This window comes from Argentina anserina, chromosome 5 (assembly GCF_933775445.1).
Source record: "Argentina anserina chromosome 5, drPotAnse1.1, whole genome shotgun sequence".
NCBI lineage: Eukaryota > Viridiplantae > Streptophyta > Magnoliopsida > Rosales > Rosaceae > Argentina > Argentina anserina.
This window is the reverse complement of record NC_065876.1, coordinates 19,820,142-19,842,501: the sequence shown is the minus strand read 5'-3', so window position 1 is coordinate 19,842,501 and position 22,360 is coordinate 19,820,142. Positions and strand designations below refer to the sequence as shown.

The window sequence follows — 22,360 nt, the reverse complement described above, 5'->3', positions numbered from 1 at the left end:
GTCGACCACAATCTGATAAAACCTAGATCAATCTCATTTTCTATTTTTACCCTAGCACTTGTTAAACTAACAGAATAAATATAGAAATTTATATGGAACATCTCATTTCCACAATCTCATAAGAATATAAAAACACATAACTTAACGAAATTCAAATACATGTTTAAGTACCATTAGTTGCCACCTTTTATGTTGATCTGCCATGATTTTTGCTTGTAAGAACTAATGGTACATGTAGTTGAATTTCGTTAAGTTATGTGTTTCTATATTCTTATGAGATTGTGGAAATGAGATGTTCCATATAAATTTCTATATTTATTCTGTTAGTTTAACAAGTGCTAGGGTAAAAATAGAAAATGAGATTGATCTAGGTTTTATCAGATTGTGGTCGACTGGTTGGTGGTAGTTTTTTAGTTTAGATAAGAGACACAAATTAAGGAGTAGGGAGTGAAAATTGATGCCAAAATTGGAATTATTGGGTGTCTTTCTCAAGGTAAAGGGCGGGAAAAACATTGCTCCTCTCAGATGGGGTTAATTTTGTCTTTTAACCCTCTTTGTGGGTCTCACGTACTTGCCACGTCACCAAGATGACGGAAAAGTTGAAAAAAACTGACGGAAGTACTTCAATGATAGCAATACTAGAGTCTGGGTATCACATTGGTACGATTAAGAGTTGAGGTATCACATTGGTAGGTACACCAGAATTGAGGGACTGTTGGTGAAAAAAACTCAAGCAGAATAAATATAAAGTATAACTCACCATCTTATCATCACTGTAAGCAAAAAATTGACCATATGTCCATATCTGATCCTGCAGTTCCACTAGTTTATTTTTGATTTCATGAAAATTCATCAAAACAAAGCGATTAACCTTATGTGCACGGGAAAAGGTAGGTCTTTTATCTATCAAGAATGAAATCAATATAAGCCTAATAAATTAATCATATTCAAAACCGGATTCACTATACTAAGGTAATTTCAATGTAGATGTATTCTTGATAGGAGCACTTTGTGAGACGTTCTTAACATGTTTTTAGTTCCATTTGTACTTTGCTTAGCCCTTATTGTTATACTATTGAGTCATTAAGTCGTAGTAAGAGTCTTGGGCGGTATTTGATGCATTTTTGTGCTTACATGAGTTAAAAACGCAGAATTGGTCTAGAGTCCTAGTTTGAGTAGGAATCCTTGTAGGACTAGGAAACCTAGTTGGATTAGGAGTCATCATCTTTCTACGTTTTGGTCGCATTAACGATATTTTGAGAGTCATTCTTCCACTAGGATTCCTTGTTAGGTTTCGAAACTAATTATCTCTTACTTAGGATTTTATTTCAAATTGGATTTAAGAGATAATACTAGAGGAAAACAAGGAGAAGTCATGCACATGGAGTCCTATCATCAACAAGTCATGCAACAATTAAATAGAAGAGGTAAAAAAAGGTTGAGAGAATTAAGAGATTGAGTCATTTCCGTGGGAAGAAGAAAAGAAGAATGAAGAAATAAATGTGAAGATTAATTAAGTGAAAAGAATAGAGATGAAGCCATGCATATGCAACCTAAAAGCTAGAAGATGATCATTAAAGAAATAAAACATGACATGATTTAGGGAATAAAACATGGCATGATTTAAGAAATAAAATATGGCATGATTTAGGAAATAAAACATTACATGATTTAAGGATTAAAGCATGACATTATAATAGGAAGAAAGAAACAAGTTCAAACCAAGCCTACCCTCCCTCTTTCCTTTATATATACATGGTTTCACCTCTCAAATATATCACTTCTCATTTGCATTTAAGAGCTAAAACTCTACCAAATACTACCTTAAATATTCTTCACCAAAACAGCAAGCCGTTCTCCCCCATATACCAATTTCATCTCCACCGAAATCACTATTGAAGACACACCTCCAAGGTTTCTACAACGTGTGATTCTTGCAACTCTTCTTCATGAGTTTGTTCGTTTTTGATTTTTTACAATACTTTGTCTATGAAGATTGTAGTATGATGTTTGTGTGGGATTATTGTTTTGTATTAAGAATCAAAATTTTCAGATTGTTTTATTGGATTTTTGGATTTTTGCCGAATTGATGGTTTCCTATAATTATTCAGTTTGTATTTCTATTGTTTTGTTCTAATTATCTTTCTCATATTTTTAGATAATTTTCAGATATGTGCATATGAATTTAGTGCTTGGATGCAGTCCTTAAGATTGTGTTTGAGTGCTAGATTCATCAACCATATTGACACAAATCGAATCATGCCCTAAGTAGATTCAGTTTGTGTTGATTAAAAGTGGTAAAAATTCTGGAAATTTACATTTGAAACCATGGTGAGTGACGCCACACATGAAACATGTCTCTAACAAAGATTTGGTGATTAAATGTAATCTTATTTGATTTCCACTTTAAGTGTTATTGAATTCGATTGCATGAAAATTTAAATTAGGCCCTAAGTCAATCTAAATGTTAATTGAAATCTTGCATGATTAGATGATCCCCTAAGGCTCTAATTGTATTGGTGTCTAAAAAATATGTAATTGGTCGAATTAGAATGCATGATATGTTCGAACTTGTAATTATGTGGTGTAATGGTAAATTTGGTTTAAATTTGTTAAAGATAAGTCGATAATGTAAATAGTAATTTAGGTTTTATTTTAGTAGTTAATATTCAATCTCAAACCCCCCAATGTTAACACTAAAAGTTTAGAGTTCCTTTCAATTCTCCGGACTGAACGATTCCTGTTTATTCTATATTAACAATGATGTTTTACATCATTTATTATAGATGTTTTAATTAACACTCTATCAATTCCACATTTAAAAACAATGTTATGCAAGGGTTTGTTTGTCTAGGATCATGTTGCTTGTATCACCATGCATCCTAGTAAAGCTGGAGATGCATTCTCTGTTTACCAAAAATGAAGGTAACAAAAAGTTACCGAATAATTCTCCCAAGACAGTCTCTGCGTTGTCCGTATAACTGTACAAGGATACTCTTTCAGATTTGGTAATTGCAGCAGAGACAGTCTAGCTCGAAAATGACAATCCTTTTTAAACTTGGTCCTACTCAATTCAAATATCATATCCTGGAAAGCAAACTGAGAAGCAAAGGTTTCTACTCTTGTCCTAAGCTCCACTATATCCTTATTGCTCTCAAGACCCTTCAGAAAAGGCTTTTGCAACTTCCCATGCTCTCTTTGCACTACAGTGGCAATTTGTGCAGCTCTGAATAGAAAATCAGCAATTGTCTCAAAATCCACCTCCCCTCTTGAGGTCATAGCAGGGGTACCTGATAGGTTAACGTGGATACCACTTTTTGAAAACAGTATAATACACATTGAATCTTAAATTATAACAAATTGCAACATTTTACTCACCAATCCTCACTACTCCGGGAGTAATAGTTCCATTATCACCAAAAATAGCAATCTTGTTGACAGTAATGTGACACATTTCACATAGCTTCTCATAGTTCTTGCCTGATGAACATTAGCAAAACACTTAACTATGAAGGCATCAGGCATCAACTCTAAAGAGACTAAATCTGATCCCTAGTCTTCAAGTTCCCAAAACAAACTTTAGTGCCAACATACTTGATACGACTCTTGAAATTTCAATGGGGTCTTAAAACTTTAAGATTTAGGTTAAAATCTGAGTAACAGCACTTTTTACCATAGTATATGGCTTTGCACGCATGGCTCAGATACCGTACACTAGAGTAATTAGTTAACAGCCAGATCCTACTCTGACATATATACCAGCACACCTGATATTAATGTCTTTGTTACCAGGCGACTCAATCACTTCTCAATTTTTCTTTCATTTTAACAATAGGCTAAAGGAGAAACCAGAAGCAAATTGAAATATGATTAATCATTAGTTAATTACATTTTTAAAAAGACTATACCTGATAATCCTAGGGGCCTCAGATCCCAAAGTAGCATATGGTTGTCTGTGCCACCAGTTACTAGCTACACTTTCTTCTCAGCAAAGATGATGCCAAAGCCTGCGCATTTTTCCGTACTTGATGCATATATCCCTTGTATTCAGGTGTAGCCACTTGCTTTAAAGTTATGGCAAGGGCAGCAATGTGGTTATTGTGTGGTCCACCTTGCAAGGATGGAAAAACGGCAGTTGATCTTTTCTTCAAAATCATAGTGGTCACTTTCATTTCCTTGAGTTAAAAGAAATGCCCTCTTCTTTGGTTTTGTACCCTTCCTATAAAAAATTATACCTCCCCTGGGACCCCGAAGGCTTTTATGAGTGGTTGAAGTAACAATGTCCCAGTAGTCAAAAGGATTTATACATTCCTGGAATAGAAAAATTAAAATAAAAACAGGGTTAATAAGCTGTCCAAGATAATACTGTTCTATATAACTGCATAACAAATTTGCAAACCGGCAACTATATTCAGTCTGATTGTGTAACACCAGTCCTACGCTAAAGTCAATCATTTGCTAAGTTCCACTATTACTCTGTATATACTGAAGATAATTATAAAGAATATAACACAATTATTATTGCAACCAGAAATACCAAATTACAGCAGTAACAAACCAGCAAAATGCACACCTTTGCAGCAATAAGCCCACTAATCGGCGCCATATCACAGAGCAGCACAGCCCCACACTTATCAGCAATCTGCCTAAACCTCGCATAATCCCATTCGCGGGGATTCGAGCTCCCACCACAAATAAGTATCTTCAAGCCTATCATAATCAATATATCCCGTCTGTACATTGACCTTATAAGGCATTGTCTCAAAGAAAGTCGACGCTCCAGAAACTCTCCTCCCATTGCTAGTAAAGTATCCATGACTAGTATTCCCTGTCCAGCCCCATGATTCGATCACCGGGCAGTAACAGCCCGGTGTAGACAGCGAAATTGGCTGATGTGCATGAGTAAGGATGCACATTGACTCCCCAATTGTCGGAATCGAGACCGAATGCGGCCGCCGCAGAGCGTTTCAATCTCATCAATGAACTGGTTGCCGCCGTAGACCCAATTGATAAGGTGTGACACTAGTGGATGATTGGGTTGAACAAGAACAAGAACAAGGAGGAGGAGAAGGTTCCGTGGAAGAATGAAGAGTGGCCAAACACAAGAGGGGATTTCTGTGTTACGTAAATAAAAATGTCATCATATTGTAGTGGAAGTTATAAAAAAATTCAATAAAATTATAAAAAAAATCATTTAAAAATATTTTTCTGAACTGTTTTGCCATTTTTTATTTTTTTTTTATTTTTTTTAATTTCAGCCACAACTTTATCGTCCGGCGATAAATTTTGACGAAATTAGTACCGTTAGAAAGATCTCGCTCCCCTATTTCATCTGATATACTATCCACTCCGAATCAACCAACCGTACAAGGCGCAACAACCATCGCAAATGGTTGCCGCCATCGATGGCGGTGCTCCACAATCAATTCCGGCGAAACCGAAGCTCAAGATTCCCTAATTCTAGCTATTATATTCATTCTGAGCATACTTATACCAATCTTATTTGAATTTTAACAAAATTTCGCATATTTCCACATTCGTCTCGGCATGTCACATCTCATGTCACAACCACTGTCACATACACTGTCACACTACCTGTCACACCTACTGTCACAACCGCTATCACACATGCTGTCACAGAACCTGTCACACTATCTATTTACACTAACTGTCACAACATCTGTCACACTACCTGTTACAACCACTATCACACTACCTATTACACTAACTTTCACACCCACTGTCACACTACCTATCACACTCGTTCTCACACTACCTGTCACACTATCTGTCACACTTGCTGTCACACCCGATGTCACACTGCATATTACACTAACTAGGTTGTCACACTACCTGTTACAACCACTATCACACTACCTATTAGTAATGTTCTAAAAAACGCTAGGCGTTAATCGGGCGGACAGCTAAAAACCAGCGCCCAGAGGATTAATCGGGGATTAATCGGCCCAAAATCTAGGCAGCTAAGGATCTCCGGGCGCCTAGGCGCCGCCTAGGCGGAGATTTTTAGAACATTGCCTATTACACTAACTTTCACACCCACTGTCACACCTACTCTCACACTACCTATCACACCTGCTGTCACACTACATATCACACCCGCTATCACACCCGATGTCACACTACATATCACACTAACTGCCGTTGTCACACTACTTATTACATTATCCGTCACACTACCTATCACACTCACTGTCACACCCATTGTCACATACTCTGTCACACCCGCTGTCACACCTCCTATCACACCCGCTGTCACACTATCTGTCACACCCCCTGTCACAATCTCTATCACACTACCTGTCACAACCCCTGTCACAACCTCTGTCACAACTAATATCACACTACATGTCACAACACCTGTCACAACTCACAACCTCTGTCACAACTAATATCACACTACATGTCACAACACCTGTCACAACTCACAACCCCTGTCACAACTCATATCACACTATATACAAGTCACAACCACTGTCTCACTACCTTTCACAACCACTGTCACAGTCACACTTTCTGTCACACCTCATGTCACAGTATTTTTATGTGATTGTTGTGACTAGAAGAAGAAGAAGAAGAATAAGAAGAAGAAAAAGAGCTAGAAATAACGTACTTTTGTTTATTATTATGTGATCTTCAACTTCTTAAATCAACTCATACAATCCAAATATCGACATTAATGTGATGTATTGCACTGCCTATCCTAATAGTTATCACACTGCCTATCATATTTCTTATCACACTACCTGTCACAATCTCCTTTGAATTTTAACATAATTTTCCATATTTAGACATTTTCTCTTGGCACACCCATTTTCATACTACCTATCACAGGCGATGTCACACCTGCTGTCACACTATCTATCACACCTACTGTCACACCTGCTGTCACACATGTTGTCATACCTGTTGTCACACCTACTGTCACAACCATTGTCACACACATTGCCCCTGTCAACCTCTGTCACACTACCTATCACAACCTCTGTCACACTACCTGTCACAACACCTGTCACAACCCTGTGACAGGCAAAAAATTTGCATATGGGGGAAATTAGAAGCTTCCAACAAAAAGCAGATAGTTATACAAATGAACACAGAACTAGCTAATTAAGCCTTAATTATCAAACCCACAGTAGTATAGTTCTTCCATATCAAATCCATGACTCTCTCCCTTACACGTACTCATCTACTCTTTCTTATTCTTTATGTCTTTCTGTCCTGAAACTTCTTATTCCCTAAAGGCCCAAACTACCACCATCAAATCCTCGAGTATATATATATATATATATATATATATATATATATATATATAATTCAAATCAATCAAGTTGTGTAGTTAGCATGTTGCGTTAATCGATCTTGACGGTAAGGAATTAAAAGAATAAAGAAAAACCAGAACTGCATCTAATCGAATAAAAAGACCCAGTAAGTAAGTCTCCCGCTCACGACAATGGACACTCTGTCTCTTTGAAAAGGAACTACAATGGTGTGACGACAAAGAGATTGAAAGGCTTCGGTGGTGACGGAGAAGAAGATACCCGACTCCGCAACGCATATCTAGTTTTTAAGGACCAGTGGCACTCGTGTAATTATTGCGACTTGTGGAGGCAACACTTTAAGAGTTTCAAGACATGACTTTTTTCTAATTTCAAAACTTAAGTGACTATTTTCTCATTTCATGTGTCAAAATGGACTTTTTTTTATAAGAAGTCCTTATATTTATTTCTAGACAATCCAAAATGAGATATCAACTTACATTAAATGATTTAATTGATTACCTTTTTTTCTATAAACATCATTAGTCAAAATTTAAATGTAGTTAATAAATATCAAATTCAATGTGCATGATTTAATGTATAAACTATATAACTATATAGATTTCTCATAAACTTTGACTTGAGCAAAAAAAATAAAACTCGTTCATTAGAGGTTAAAATATTTCATATATGTTGATATTACTATAAATAAATGAAAAATATAGTTTACCAATTTATAATGAATTTAGAAAACGAGTGGAAGAGTGATCGATTTAATTCGAGAAGATAATTTGTGTGATTACTATGCATTTTTCGAGTTGTATTTAATAAATGAATTTAAAACAGAGTATGGAAGAAATTAATAGATAGTAGTAAGCTTTGATATATCAAATTAGATAATGGGCATTTAGAAAAATTTTAGAGGTCTAAATAGTATTTTAGGTATCTATAAAAGTAAAATAGAGGTCTACTGAGTAAGGATGTCTAAATTCCGTTTTTAAAGGTATGAATAGAAGCTCCCATGATTTTTTGGGCAAAACATTTTTTGGTGATTTTGTTGAGTGCTGGCTTTATAGTATTAGAGATAGATATAAATAGTTATGGATTAGAGGTGAATTACAAAAATCTTATTATTTGTTGGGTAGTTTGGAAACTATTCATTAACAATAATCACATTAATCTCATTATTTGTAACTAGAAACTGCTCACACTCTATGAGGGTGTATAAAAAGTGGCCAGTTATCTCCGTGAAAAAATTATTGATTAAAATATGAAAGAAATAATAAATATTTATTTAATTTATTTAAATTTTTTTTCCATAATACCTTTATTTAAATACTTCTCAGTGTATGATATGAAAAAAGTATTTCCGTTAATTCGTAATTTGGTGAAACTTGGGTGCTGATTTTATAGCAGTAGAGATTGGAATTGGGGTCTTTATAATTTAATGTTCCCACACTTTCATGTAGAATTGTAAAACAGCAAAACAAATTTGTTAGATTCAGTACCATAAAAATTATCATTGTATTCAACCATCAATGCATAACTTGATTCACTTCATAACTTACTTCACATCATAGATATCGTCTTTCACACTTGATTCTTTTGCAAGCTTTCAATACTTGACCTCCTTGGTTAATGGATTTTTAAACGACTGTAATCTCTTCTCAGCAATTTATGTTAGTATACCAAACATTAGGTAATTAATATCCTTTTAGTCTTCTATGCAGTTGTAGAACGAGAATCTGAAAATAAATAAGAATGTAGACACGTGTACAAATAAAATGTTTATTGATAATCAAGCGCGATGTTACAATCTTTATGAACTCCTCTGATTCTATCTCTGTATGTAACTTGGCTCAAGGGTGACATGCACTTGATCTTGAGAATTTGAGTTTGGATTTAGATTTGATGAAGAACGAGCGATTTGGTAGCTTATGATTTTTCGTGGACTTGAGTTTGGATTTGATGAAGAACGAGAGATTTGGTAGCTTGATGATTCTTCGTGGACTTGAGTTTGGATTTGGATTTGATGAAGAACGAGCGATTTGGTAGCTTGAAGATTTTTTGTGGACTTGGGAGACTTTGGGATTTCTCGAGAGTGATCTTGGTCAAGTGATTTTCTCTATTCTTCTCAAGTCCCTTTATCTTCATGTTGGAATGGGTATTTATAGTGTCAATGCTTCTATTTTATATAATATTTTAATAACACTAAAATAATAATATTTCTTTAATTGCATAATTAAATCAATATGTGTTTTCTGATTAATTGAAAATTAGTTATTCTCATAACTAAATTAAGCAGAAAATAATTGATTTAATTATAACCGTTAAACAATTATTAATTTAATCAAATGTCCGATTACCATTTCGAATCGTCAATGACATTCAATTTCCGATTTAAGTCGGAATCACGTAGTTTCGATTACGATCATCCATTTATGTGCTGACACGAGTTTTATTCAGATCCGCACTCACTTTGTTGACTTTTGGGCCATGTGTGTAATTTTGTCGGGTTCTTGGTCGATTTAATCATTTAATGAAGATGATTTACTTCATAAAATTGCATGTGTCTACAACAACATCTTTGAAATCATTTGAAGCAAGTCATTTTTTTGCGCAGACTCCAAGGTATATTGAACCAACACCTTTGTACGTACTGAAGATGGCGGAGCAATTAAATATTTAAGTAGAAAGCTAATAACCATAAATTCATTCCTGAATAATGAAGCCATATCAGGCAGGGATCAAAAGTAAAAAGAGGCAAAGTCATTTACACGTAGAGATTGAATGGACTGTATATTGTCTTCCAATTTTCTCATAGGGTTCCAATTTCATTACAAATACATTTTCCAGTCAGAGATTGAATGGAGTGTATATTGTCTTCCAATTTTCTCATAGGGTTCCAATTTCATTACAAATACATTTTCCAGTCGGTCTATTCTAAGTTCCTTTTGCACAGGCAAATGAATCAAAGCCAAGTATAAAGCCAAAATAATTAAGTGGCTGTCATATATAATTAATTGGGTTTCATATAAGGGATGCAATATGTATACATGATGCAAAGTCAAAAGTAGGAATTTATCTACATCTACTGTCAATCAAGTTGGGAATTCTATTCAATCTGACTACAACCACGGTAACACCAAGTCTCCTATCTCTTCTAACTAAGTTTCTGGCAGTTACAACTAAAGCATTGAAATCTTTTCAATTGTTGTTCGATTTATATTTCACTCCTTACAGTTGGACCAAAAGATATCTGTTGTGGGGTATATTTAATTTAATTTTCTCATTAGTTTCGTGCTCATTTATCTTGCAGGAAAAACACATTCAAATTGTCTATATCAAGAATATAGTTGGAGAAGCACAATTAACTATAAACTATAAAACCCATGGGAAAAGTTGGGTACATAACCTAGAGATTGTTCTCATCCGTTTTCAAATTGGACATCAAAACGACAAAAGTTGATTCAACAATTACCCTACTTTGTTGTTCTACTAATCCACGAGCATCTACCCGCAGCAACGCGCAGAGACATAGGGCTACTTTGGTATTACTCTAATATTTTTTTAAATTACTTCTACTGTACTGTTAAAAAAATCAATTGTGAATTAAAACAAATTTGTGTTTGGTAAATATTACTTTTACAAGTGTTGTCGATAAATAAATTGTTTGGTAATAATTGCTGTAGATATGGTCAACGACCAAAAAGCACAATATTTTGTTTTAATATATTGAGGATGATTATAGATAAGAGTGTTATTTGAGAATTTACATAAACATATTAACATTTATTGAGTTTTAAGTAAAAACAGTTTCTAAAAATAAAAGCCTTTGAGTTTCTTCTAAAAGCTGTTTTGGGTAACCTATAAATTCTATAACAAAATACTGATTTTCTAAAGTTACCAAACATTATGAATTTAAAAGTCGACTTACAAACTGATTTTTTTTTAAAGTGAAGTTGTACCAAACTAGGCATTAACCTCGTAAAAAAGAGACTTCAATATTATGATTATATATGGAAACTCAACTTACACTTCTAGAAAATATTTCGTTTTTAAATAACTTGATTTTGTACTTGCTTACTCAAGTTTTGAGAGTGAATGGGGCTCGGGAGTCCGACAACTCTTTGGTGTCAATAACGGTAAACCTCCAAAGGGGCAATGCCCTGTTTAAGACTTGGATCCATCCTCTATAATATTTTTGAGGCATTCCAGTGAAATTGACACTCTCACTCCTTTATTGTTTCAACAAACGTAGTTGGCCTCGACTTAAGAGGTGTCTCGTTCGCCTCCTAGTCGTTAGGATCGGTCACAACTGACTAAATATTTATTTGATGGCATCCATATGCATCCTTTGTATGTTTTCCCTTTAAAAAAACTTAACCAATTTTTTTAAGGTTTATTGCACGTGCTCACAACTAAATGATTTAAATTTTCATAAAATTTAGCCTACCTTACTTTCAAACCACATTTGTAGGCTGGAACCTACTGGGTGAGCGAGGACGAATGATACGACCCGAATCTTTTACAATTCGTCGCGATTATAGTTTTTTTTTCTTCTCAAAACGAGAGTCGTACTAAGTGTAATGACTTTAAAAGTTGACTTTTGATGCATAAGATTTTCAAGAAACTTCCATCATGAAAGTTGTAGGACTCGTCGATACGAATTTGTGAACACACGGCATGCCTTAATCAGAATTCGTATGAAGAGGTTACGAATTAAAGAGCATTTGGGTATTTTTGGAATTTAGTATAAATAGGGGGTGAAAATTAGAAAAAGGAGCAGGATTTTTGAAAACCCCATTCGCACCACTTTTCCTCCAAATAGCAATCGACGTAGCGCTGCCGTCCGGCCGATCTGGGCTGCCGCACCAGTTTCGTTTTGGCGCTTAGGAGGACTCCATTCGATCTGGGTAGGAGGCGATGTCCCTAGTTCTACTGTTCGGGAGAAAGGACGCCGAGAAGCTCCATTTCCGCCGATCTCCTTTTCATTGGAACTCACTCTTCCGGTCGCCGTAGCTCGAATTTCTTGAGGGGAAGGTTCTCATCTCCAGCAGCAAACCCTCCAAAGGAATTGAACCAACTTGCCTTGAGGTAAGAGAATCGACGATTTGAAATTCTAGGGTTTCATGATTGGGGGCTTTTATTTTTGTATTCGATTGATGTGTTTAGACTCCAATTTGCCTTAGTAGTGAACTAGAAAGTTGTTAGAAATGTTGAGTAGATTGTGGTGATGAAATTTGGTGGTGATCGAAGGCCGCCACTGTTACGGCGGCGCGTGGGCGGCGGAATCCGGCCGAGTTGTAGAGTTGAAAATAACCCTCTCGGTGTAGGGAATTCATGAGTAGACTGTGAGATTGAATCGATGAAGTTAAGAATCGTTAGGTTTATTGAAAATACGGATGTTCGGATTGTCAATCGTGAAAATCCACTCGTTGGATTGTTTCTAATTTCGTCCTATGGAGTAAGGATTTATTTATCAGACTTACCTGATGTGTTGGTTATTTAATTACTCAAGAATAGGATTCTCGACTTATTTCTTCGATCGTAATGGTGCTATACCTTATTGTTAAACTACGAATGTCTTGATCCCTTTTAAAGGGTACGTAGGAAGCCCAACCAATGTTTTGGGTGCAACCACAAATATTCTAGATTAGATTCTCATTGCTAGATGTGTTGATACTTTACGAATTATGATTATTTAATGATGGTTGCTATATGATCATATTGTTAGATGAGTGGATGATGTTAATTTTTACTCCTATAGGAATTAGTTAGGATCATGAGAATTATTGTCAGGTAAGGGCATGTGGTAAACATCGAGTGTTGTGTGATCGTTTGGGTTGTGGGTTCGGCTATCTCAGTTAGTCGGATTGATTAGCTTTGGCATTTTACGAGTAAGATACAGGGTATGGCGATATCGTTATGCATGCGTGCGTGAGACTCGAGGGGAGAATCGGAAGAGAGGGATAAACCGGGGGTACCGGAAAAGAGGGGATGAACCGGGGATACCGGAAGAGAGGGGATGAACCGGGAGAACCAGAAAAGAGGAGATGAACCAGGAGTACCGGAAGAGAGGGGATGAACCGGGGGTATTAGAAGAAAGGGGATGAACCGGGAGTACCAGAAGAGAGAGGATGAACCGGAAGAGAAGGGATGAACCGGAAGCGGTATTGATATTACCGAGTCGCTAGAAGAGAGAGGATGTACTAGCAGAGTTCCGATAGAGATTAGAAAGGAAATGACTAATGACTCGCCGAGTGTCGTATGGTCTCGTGTTTAATTCCCGAGTGAACGTAGTTGTAATTGTTAATTTACACGGTTCAACATTTATAAAATGTTGTATGATTGTTGTGACCCCGTAGTCTTAGTGTGTTCGGCAGTTGCAGTATAAGACGATTAGGTAACGAATGTGGCATACTCCGTGTTACCTTTTGAATTATATTTTTTGAATTGTGATTGGAGTTGAAAGTTTGGGGAGCATAGTGGCTCCAGGTGTTGAGGTTGGAGTTGAGATATTGGGAGTATCTTTTGTCCAGGTTTGATTTGCTACTTTCACGGGAGACTATGCCGAATTTTTGATATATCTCATTTGACAGTGGTCCCTGCATGATATGTCTCGATATTAGGGTATAATTTGGGGCGGGTTGTGTCAACGAAGCTCACCCCTACTATAGTTTCATGTGTAGGTTAGGGAACAACAAGGGTTTAGGAAACGTGAAGTTGAAAGACCATCTGAAGACGTCTACAATAAACCCTAAAAATGTTATCATTAGTATAGAAAAAGCAGAGATCGTTCAGTCCGGGGAATTGATAGGGTACTCTAGACTTATAAATGTACAAATAAAAAGGGTGATTTAAAGAATATTTATCTTATGTATATGATCATCTTCTCTTTTACCAAACAAAACCAAGTTTATCAATGCTCCACATAATTACAAGTTTTGTTCTAACATGCATTCTAACATACTTGATCACATATTTTTAGGCACCGAAACAATTAGAGATTTAGGGGAAATATCTAATCATGCAAGATTTCTAATGTCATTTAGGTTGACTTATGGCCTAGCCTAAATTGCATGCAATCAAGTTTAAAATCACTTAGAGCAAAAATCAAACAAAATCACATATAAGCACCAACTTTTGTCGGAAACTTGTTAACATGAACATGAAGGCGTTACTCACTATGAAATATATGTAAATTTCTAGAATTTTCCACTTTAATTAACGTAGATCGAATCTACTTAGAGCATGATTCGATTTATATCAATATGGTTTATGAAAATAACACTCAAATACAATCTTAAAGATTGAATTCAAGTACTAAATTCGTGCGCATGAATCTGAAAATTACCTTAAAACATGTAAATAAAATGTAGAAGGCAAAACTAGAAGTACAAATTTAATAAAATAAGAACAAGGGGCTGCATAGTCCTGGAAATATATCAAATATAATTTGAAAATTTTAAGAAAAATACAAAATCATTGTTTCAACAGAAACAACAAACTGCAATCTTCATAAACAAAAAATTGTAGGATAACAAAAATAAACGAAGTCATGTAGATAAATCGCGAGAATCACACAGTGTAAGAACCTTAGAGGTACGACTGCAAGGTATGAAGCTTAGTGGTGATGGTGGTGGTCAAATGGTGGTGGAATGATGAAAGGCTCATTGATTTTTGTGGGGAGTCTACGGAGTTATTTTAGTAGAGTTTTGGGAGAGTTTTTGCAAGAGAGAAGAGATGGAGAATGTGAGCTCTGTTGTGGCTATTTATAGAGCAAGAGGGAGAGGGGATGCATGGCTTTGGGCTGGTTTGAACCTCTCTCTTCTCTTCCTTAATTCATGCACGGCATGATCTCCTTCTCCCCATCTTCATGGCCACATGCATGCATGGCTTCACAAATATCCCTTAATTCTCTCATTCCTTCGTCTTCTTCTTTTCTTTCTCTAGCCGTGACCCTTTCTTCATCTTTTAATTTCTGTCTATTCTCCCCCTTGTTTCATGTCGTGCCTTCCTTTTTTTCCTCTATTTTCTCTTTATCGCCAGATGAACCTCCCTCATTTAAGGCTACATACTTTTTCCTCTTTATCTAATTCAAAAAGTGAACCACATCTCCTCCTTAATTGGAACAATTATTACCTTAATTGCTTCCTTCATCTCGTCTTTCTCCTTAATCTTCTCTTCCTATTTTCATCATAATTTGCTGGAATTGTTGCATAGGTGGCATGGCTCCCTCTATTCCTCTTTTTTCTTTTCCTTTAATTAAGCTCTTCTCTTTCTTCATCCTCAAAGTATCACACGACATCTCCTTCATTTCCTCTACTTTTATCTTTGACTTCTCTTCTAGCTTTTAATTATCTCTTCCTTCAACAATCTGAAAATAATAAAAGAAATGAGAAAAATAAAAATAGAATTATCCTGTTTGAGGAGGAACGAAACAAGAATAATAACGACGTCATGGAACATAACGTAACCTTTATTGATTGATAATGGAGTCTATATATAAGCATTACATAACCTGAATCTCTTAGGATTCAGAGTCCTAATCTATTATAGAGATGTGAATCTATCTCTAACAGGAAACCTAATAAGGCTAAGACACACACAAATGTAGAATAGTAATTCTCTCGGAAGACTCACCCATGTGTTGCATGCCTAGGTTGCATGGTGCACATATCTTTGTCTCGGTAAAAACCTTGTCAAGCAAAATAGAAACCTCTTGGGTAAAAACAAAAGCTTGATCGAAGGGAAAAAGAGCACAACGCACCGTCTACATTTGATAGTATCATATGAGGTAGACTCCCCCTGAAGTTACGAAACAACTCCCCCTGATTAGTGCCATAATCATGGAGTATAAAGAACAACATATACAACGTTCATTACATGCTTAGATCTTCGGAAACAAGATTGCATAACAACTCAAAACAAGAGTTTGCAATGAAAATCAGATTCTCGGGTAGAATGACTTTCACTCACTTAAACGGCCATAACTTCTTTATCAAAATGGGTATCAGCGAACCGTAAAATATTCTAGAAAGTAGACACCCGTGGCTTTCCAATGACATAAATTTCACACCTAATTTGATCGGAGAAGTTCACAGTGCTCTGTCGAAGTTGACTGACTTGCAAATTTCTAGACATGACGGTCATACGTTGCTAAAACGGCCATAACTCACTCAATATGACATCTATGAACAAATGGTTGGTGTTCCTGGAAAGTAGACACATAGATATTTCCAATGGTACCATATTTCATTAAGCGAGCTGTCTTTTAGGTCTTGTTGAAGTTGACCTACGAAACTGGACATATTCTGATTTATCACATTCAATGTGTCTTTCACAAACCAATGGGGGAATGGACCAATGAAAGACTGATTTTGGTCTGACATGGAACCGTACGCATCCTTTACACTACCAGTGTCGACTGCTACACCAAGGCGTACATTGATGTTGCTGGAGCTGCTGGCAGCGTTGGTGTGGATAGGATTTGTGTTGGTTCACTAAGTGTAGAACTAAACTCATGTCAAATAAGCAATGCAGGTCCAATAACGATACATAGGTGCATAGTTAATCATGTCATAATGAAAGCAATAGTGTCCCAACAACACTAACATGTATGAATATATAGCTCATTTAATCTCTTCATCATCTTTACTTAGATGAAATAGATAATCAAGAATTAGCTTTCATATGAACACATATGGGTATGAGTTCTTGCAACCGATTGTACTACGTTCGCTCGAACGTCACAATCTGATTTCATAAGCTCTCAGTGGTCTGGAAGAATTTAAAGTCTCTCATGCACTTCTCATATCTGCGTCAAGATCCTTTTACAGATATTCTATGACCACTATCATATGTTGCAAATCAGTTTTCATGGACACTACTACTGATCAAGTAGGGGAAAAAATTATGTCCATAATGAGAAAATATAACTCATCGTAGTCAATACTAGGATAATGAGCCAATCTGTGCACCATAAGTCTTGCAATAATCACATGACTTCATCATTCTCATTACACTTACGAACAATGACTAACATAACAAGTCTAGTTCAGCCTGTATTGATTCTTTCCACTTCAGTCAAGTTGCTCATCGTTGAAAGAGGGGGGATTGAAACAAAGTGTAATCCCATCGAGTGTATCACATGACAATAGAACTAAATTCTTCAACTTAAAAGTTGGAAAAACATGATATTAGAGCAATTGAATACCAAACAATTTGGGTGGTAAAAACCATCCAATTGGTACGGGTGGTCACCAATAATAATAAAATCATTTGAGCTATGAAATGACTTGGAGAAAACCAGAAAATTAACCGGAAAACCATGTCAAAATAACTAAAAACCAGGTGAAAATTGGACTGAGAAAACGTAGCAGTAAAAACTGCTCGAAATATGCCGGCAAAATGACGAGAAACGACGAAAATCGTCGAAAACTCGCTGGAAACCAACGCCGATTGCCGGAAAACCGGCCGGCGTCAGCCGGAGATGGCCGACAAGGAGGCCGGAGCTGCATGTCTGACAGAGGACGCCGGAAAGTGGCCGGAAGGCGGCCAAAACGCCAGTAAAACGACGGAAAACGTTCCGGAAACGCCAGAACAGTAACCGGAAAAAACGACGTCAATTTTGACGTTCTAATGTCCGTTTTCCAAATTTTAAGGTCTAAATTCACAATGTAGTACTATTGGGGTCCCATGTAACCTAAAAGTGATAGAGTGATTTGTTAAAACGTCTATAAAATACCCTGAAAAACATCATCGTTAGTATAGAATAAGCAGGGATCGTTCCGTCCGGGGAATCAAAAGGGCCTCAACACTTATTATGTTATTGGGGGATTTGATGTGGATTCTAAAACTACAACTTAAAGTAAATCCTAAATTACTTAGATACAATTGATCAACCACTCATCACATAACCAAAACACAAATTCTACTCAAGAAACATGTATGACACGCATAGAACAACATACATGCAGCAAGTATTTTCGATTATTTCTAAGTCCATTTCAATTCCAATTCTAATTAGAGTCCGAAGCGGTTTATCTAATCGTTAAGACTTCTTATTTATTTAGAATAAACGAAGCGTTCAATCCTAAATATATGCTAAAAAGAGTTCAACATAACGAAGCGTTCAATCCTAAACATATGCTAAAAAGAGTTCAACATAACGAAGCGTTCTAGTTAAACAACAAAGTAACACATTAGCACATTAAGTCGAATTGGAGACATGTAAGCAAGCATGGTGTCACTCAGCTTGATTAAGCATGCAAATTCCTAGACATATCACAACCCTATACAAGTACCAATAATTGAAACACGAAGCGCATATTCAATCAAAGAACACTTTGGTGAATTAAATCGCAACCTTAGGAGAACCATGGCATTGGCTTCCTCAAGCATTGATTTAGATGTACAAATTCAAGGAATTAATTGAAATAAAACCTAAATTAATTTCGAAACCCTACTGCCCATAGCTATTATACACGGCATAAACACATATTCAAGAGTTCATACAATCAAAACATAAAACCAAAGAAGTCTGAATTTATATTATTCATATATGAAACCAAAAAGATCATCCAATAAATCATTCAATGAATTCGAAATTTCAGAAAACCAAAATAAAAATTACAAGCCATGGATGAATCACACATTAGAAACCTTGAAGGATGGAGCAAGATGAATTCGGATTTGGAGAGGCAAGAGGATGAGCACGGTTTGGTGATGATGGATGAAGGTTTTTGGCTTGAATTTTCTAGATATCTTTAGGCAGAATTTCGGCTTGTTTGTGAAAGAATGGAGATACCAATGTGTAGGAATGACATGCTATTTATAAAGGAATAAGTGAGAGGGGCTGCATGGTAATGAGCTGATTCTCTATTTCCTTTTTCTTCTTTTCTTTTCTTCACTATTGAATGATGGTCATCTTTGTTGGTCACATGCATTCTCCCTTCTTTTAGGCCACATGCATTCTTCAAAATTATCTTTTAGTTCTCTCCTTCCTTTTTCTTCTTTTGTTTCCTTCTTTTCTTCTTCTTTCCTTTTAATGGCCGGATGAACATTCCCTCTTTGAGACTACATACTTCTTCTTTTTCATCTCATTCAGAACTAAATTACTTCTTTCATTTTTCTCCTTTTGTTTCCTTCTTTTCTTCTTTTTTTCCTTTTAATTGCCGAATGAACATTCCCTCCTTTGAGGCTGCATACTTCTTCCTTTTCATCTTATTCAGAAACTAAATTATTTCTTTCCTTTTTCTCCTTTTGTTTCCTTCTTCTCCTCTTTCTTTCTATAATTTCCAAGTCATTATCTCACATTTAGTTCTGAAAATAAGGAAAGAAAATAATTAATATAAATCACAAATGTTACAGAAATGTCGAATAATAAAAATCCTAACCTAACCAAGTTTCCTAGTTCGACAAGGAATACTACTCTATAGGACTCTCGACAATTTCTGCATTTTATACCCGTTTTAGCACCAAAATGCAACCAACGCCGCCAAAGAATCTTAACTCGACTCAATGACTCAACACTATAATAATAATGGCTAAGTAAAGTACAAATGGAGGTAAAAACATGTTAAGAACATCGCACAAAGTGGTCATATCAAAAAGCGGCTAATTTAAAAACCATGTGAGTTGCAAACGTTAACCATTCATGCTAGGTTTAAAGCAAATAAAATCCTCACGAGTTCATCTTGTAAACAAGAAATATGAGAAATTTTATTGAATATGCCAATATTTAATACAACACAACCAAGCTTCTAATTCCAATAGTCGAGCAAGAAACATGGCAATGTCAACGTCATACTTGAAAAATAGTAAGCAGAAAACATAGTCAAAATAGATTGACTAATCAAAAGTCCGTAGCAACAAAATCTTGCATATCTGATTGGGCGGAGCCTTAGCCTGAGGCTCAAAAAATTTGCTTAATTGAGAATGGAAGAATGTTACGTTTCCATCTCCAAAGTTCCCTAAAAAAATAGATACAAGTGCCAAAAAATGGCATGTGTTTCTTGGATGCGGAGCATGCATCAAGGTCAACTCTGATAATACAACGTCATAGACGTTTATTGAATCACTTTAAGTATGTCTCATAGAATTCGTTATTTTTGGGATTTTTTGACAGCAAATAGTGCTGCTTCAGAGTAATGAATTTCAACTCAAATAAATGAGTACATAGACCTTGAGATTATCGTTTATAGACATGAGTTTAAGAAAACTCAAACATTCAAATAACAGTCGCGATGATGACGTAACCATAAGAGATGAGGGTTATATATGTTTCGAATAAGCGAACTATTCAAGTATGTAACCGGAATTAGAAGAGTTATGATGTATATGGTCACAAAATAATCGATGCATATCGACGATTCTCATGATCGCACCCAAAACAGTGGTGCACTCAGGCGACCACATGAAATCGATTTCTTCCCTTTAAATAATAACGTGACTCCCCCAGGACCGTTACACAAAAAGTCGACCAAGGAGGGGAAACATATCCCTCTTTGGTCTCATCGGCGTTATAATATCTCTCTTCAGAATCATCTGTGTCTGATGTGAAGAGCAAAACATATGTTTCCAAAAATTTCAACGCAAGCAATTTTTTTCCCGTAGAACCAAGCTGTACCGCAATGGTGAATATAGCTTCCTTGAACTTAGCCATCCACGACCAAAGTTCTTCAAGCCATATCTCTACTTTACCCCTCCGGTGAAACTGCAACGTCATCTCCTCCAAGACACTAACAAGGAGATTGGTGCCAATAACTATAGATTGTCTGGCGATGACGGAATCACTGTCTCTCAAAAACGCCAATAGGACGGGCATCAGTACAGATGACTCCTCCATTGCTCTCAAGCCAATCTCCTCGATCACTTCGATGAGGGACGAGGGGACGAGGGGTTTGGGGGAGGATTGGAGCTCGACCAAGTAGGGTAAGAGGTTGGCGGCGGAGGCGGGGTCGATGGAGAGGAGAAAATCCTTGGCCTGGTTTAAGGAGGAGAGCTTGACGGCCAAATCGCTGTGGTTGTTGACGGCGGCGAGGAGAGAGAGTGCTTGGGTGTTGAGAGCTCTGGCTCCGCCGTCCATGATTGGGGTTAGGGTTTTGTTTTTATGTGGAAATTTGGGGGGAGAGACGAGAGCGCTCTCTTGATCAAGTCGAGAGGGAGGGAGGGAGGCGGTGGTGAATGGGAAATAGCGTGGTTATGGTTGATTTTTCTGGTGGTGGCCTCGTCGCTCAGACACTTTCGAACAAATTGCATGACAACGTGTTTGAGGAGGAACGAAACGAGAATAATAACGACGTCATGGAACATAACGTAACCTTTATTGATTGACAATTGGGCCTATATATAGGCATTACATAACCTGAATCTCGTAGGATTCGGAGTCCTAATCTATTACAGAGATGCAAATCTATCTCTAATAGGAAACCTAATAAGGCTAAGACACACAGAAGGGTATAATAGTAATTATCTTGGAACAAATCCATAAATATAAACTTGTCCTAATGAAGACAATTGTTGTATTGAAAAGTGTGATATGAAATAGATAAAATCATTTAGATTAGGAAAATTCACATTTCACAACAGTGAGCTTGCTAAAATAAGTAAGTTGCCATAATAGGAAAGTTCAATTAAAAAAGTTACTAAGCAAGAGTTTTAGTTCAAGTGCGACTTTCTCAATTAATATGTTTCCTAGTCCAAAAATGATTCCTAATACAAATAGGACTCTCGACGATTTCTGCATTTTATGTCCATTTTAGCACCAAAATGCAACCAACACCACCAAAGACTCCTAACTCGACTCAATGACTCAATATTACAACAATAAGAGAAAATAAAAATAGAAATGGAGGTAAAAACATGTTAAGAACGTCGCACAAAGTGCTATTATCAAAGTCTAGGAGTACACCAGTCTTTAATTACTTTGTTCTCGGTGTTAATGCTCAATTTATGTAATTTTGATTCTTTTTATCGAAGTTGTATTCCGAGGTGTATTGCTCTTGTTTGTCACATTTTCTTCTCTTATGGGTTGTCGTGGTTTTATTTATTTTAGGCCGGTGACTTGTATATCACTT

The 22,360-nt window shown here is 36.3% G+C and overlaps 1 pseudogene; it reads right to left on the bottom strand.

Moving 5' to 3' along the window:
* Window positions 1-2,716: 2,716 nt before the first annotated feature.
* LOC126795681 (serine hydroxymethyltransferase 7-like) lies at window positions 2,717-21,369 on the bottom strand (annotated as a pseudogene).
* Window positions 21,370-22,360: the final 991 nt, after the last annotated feature.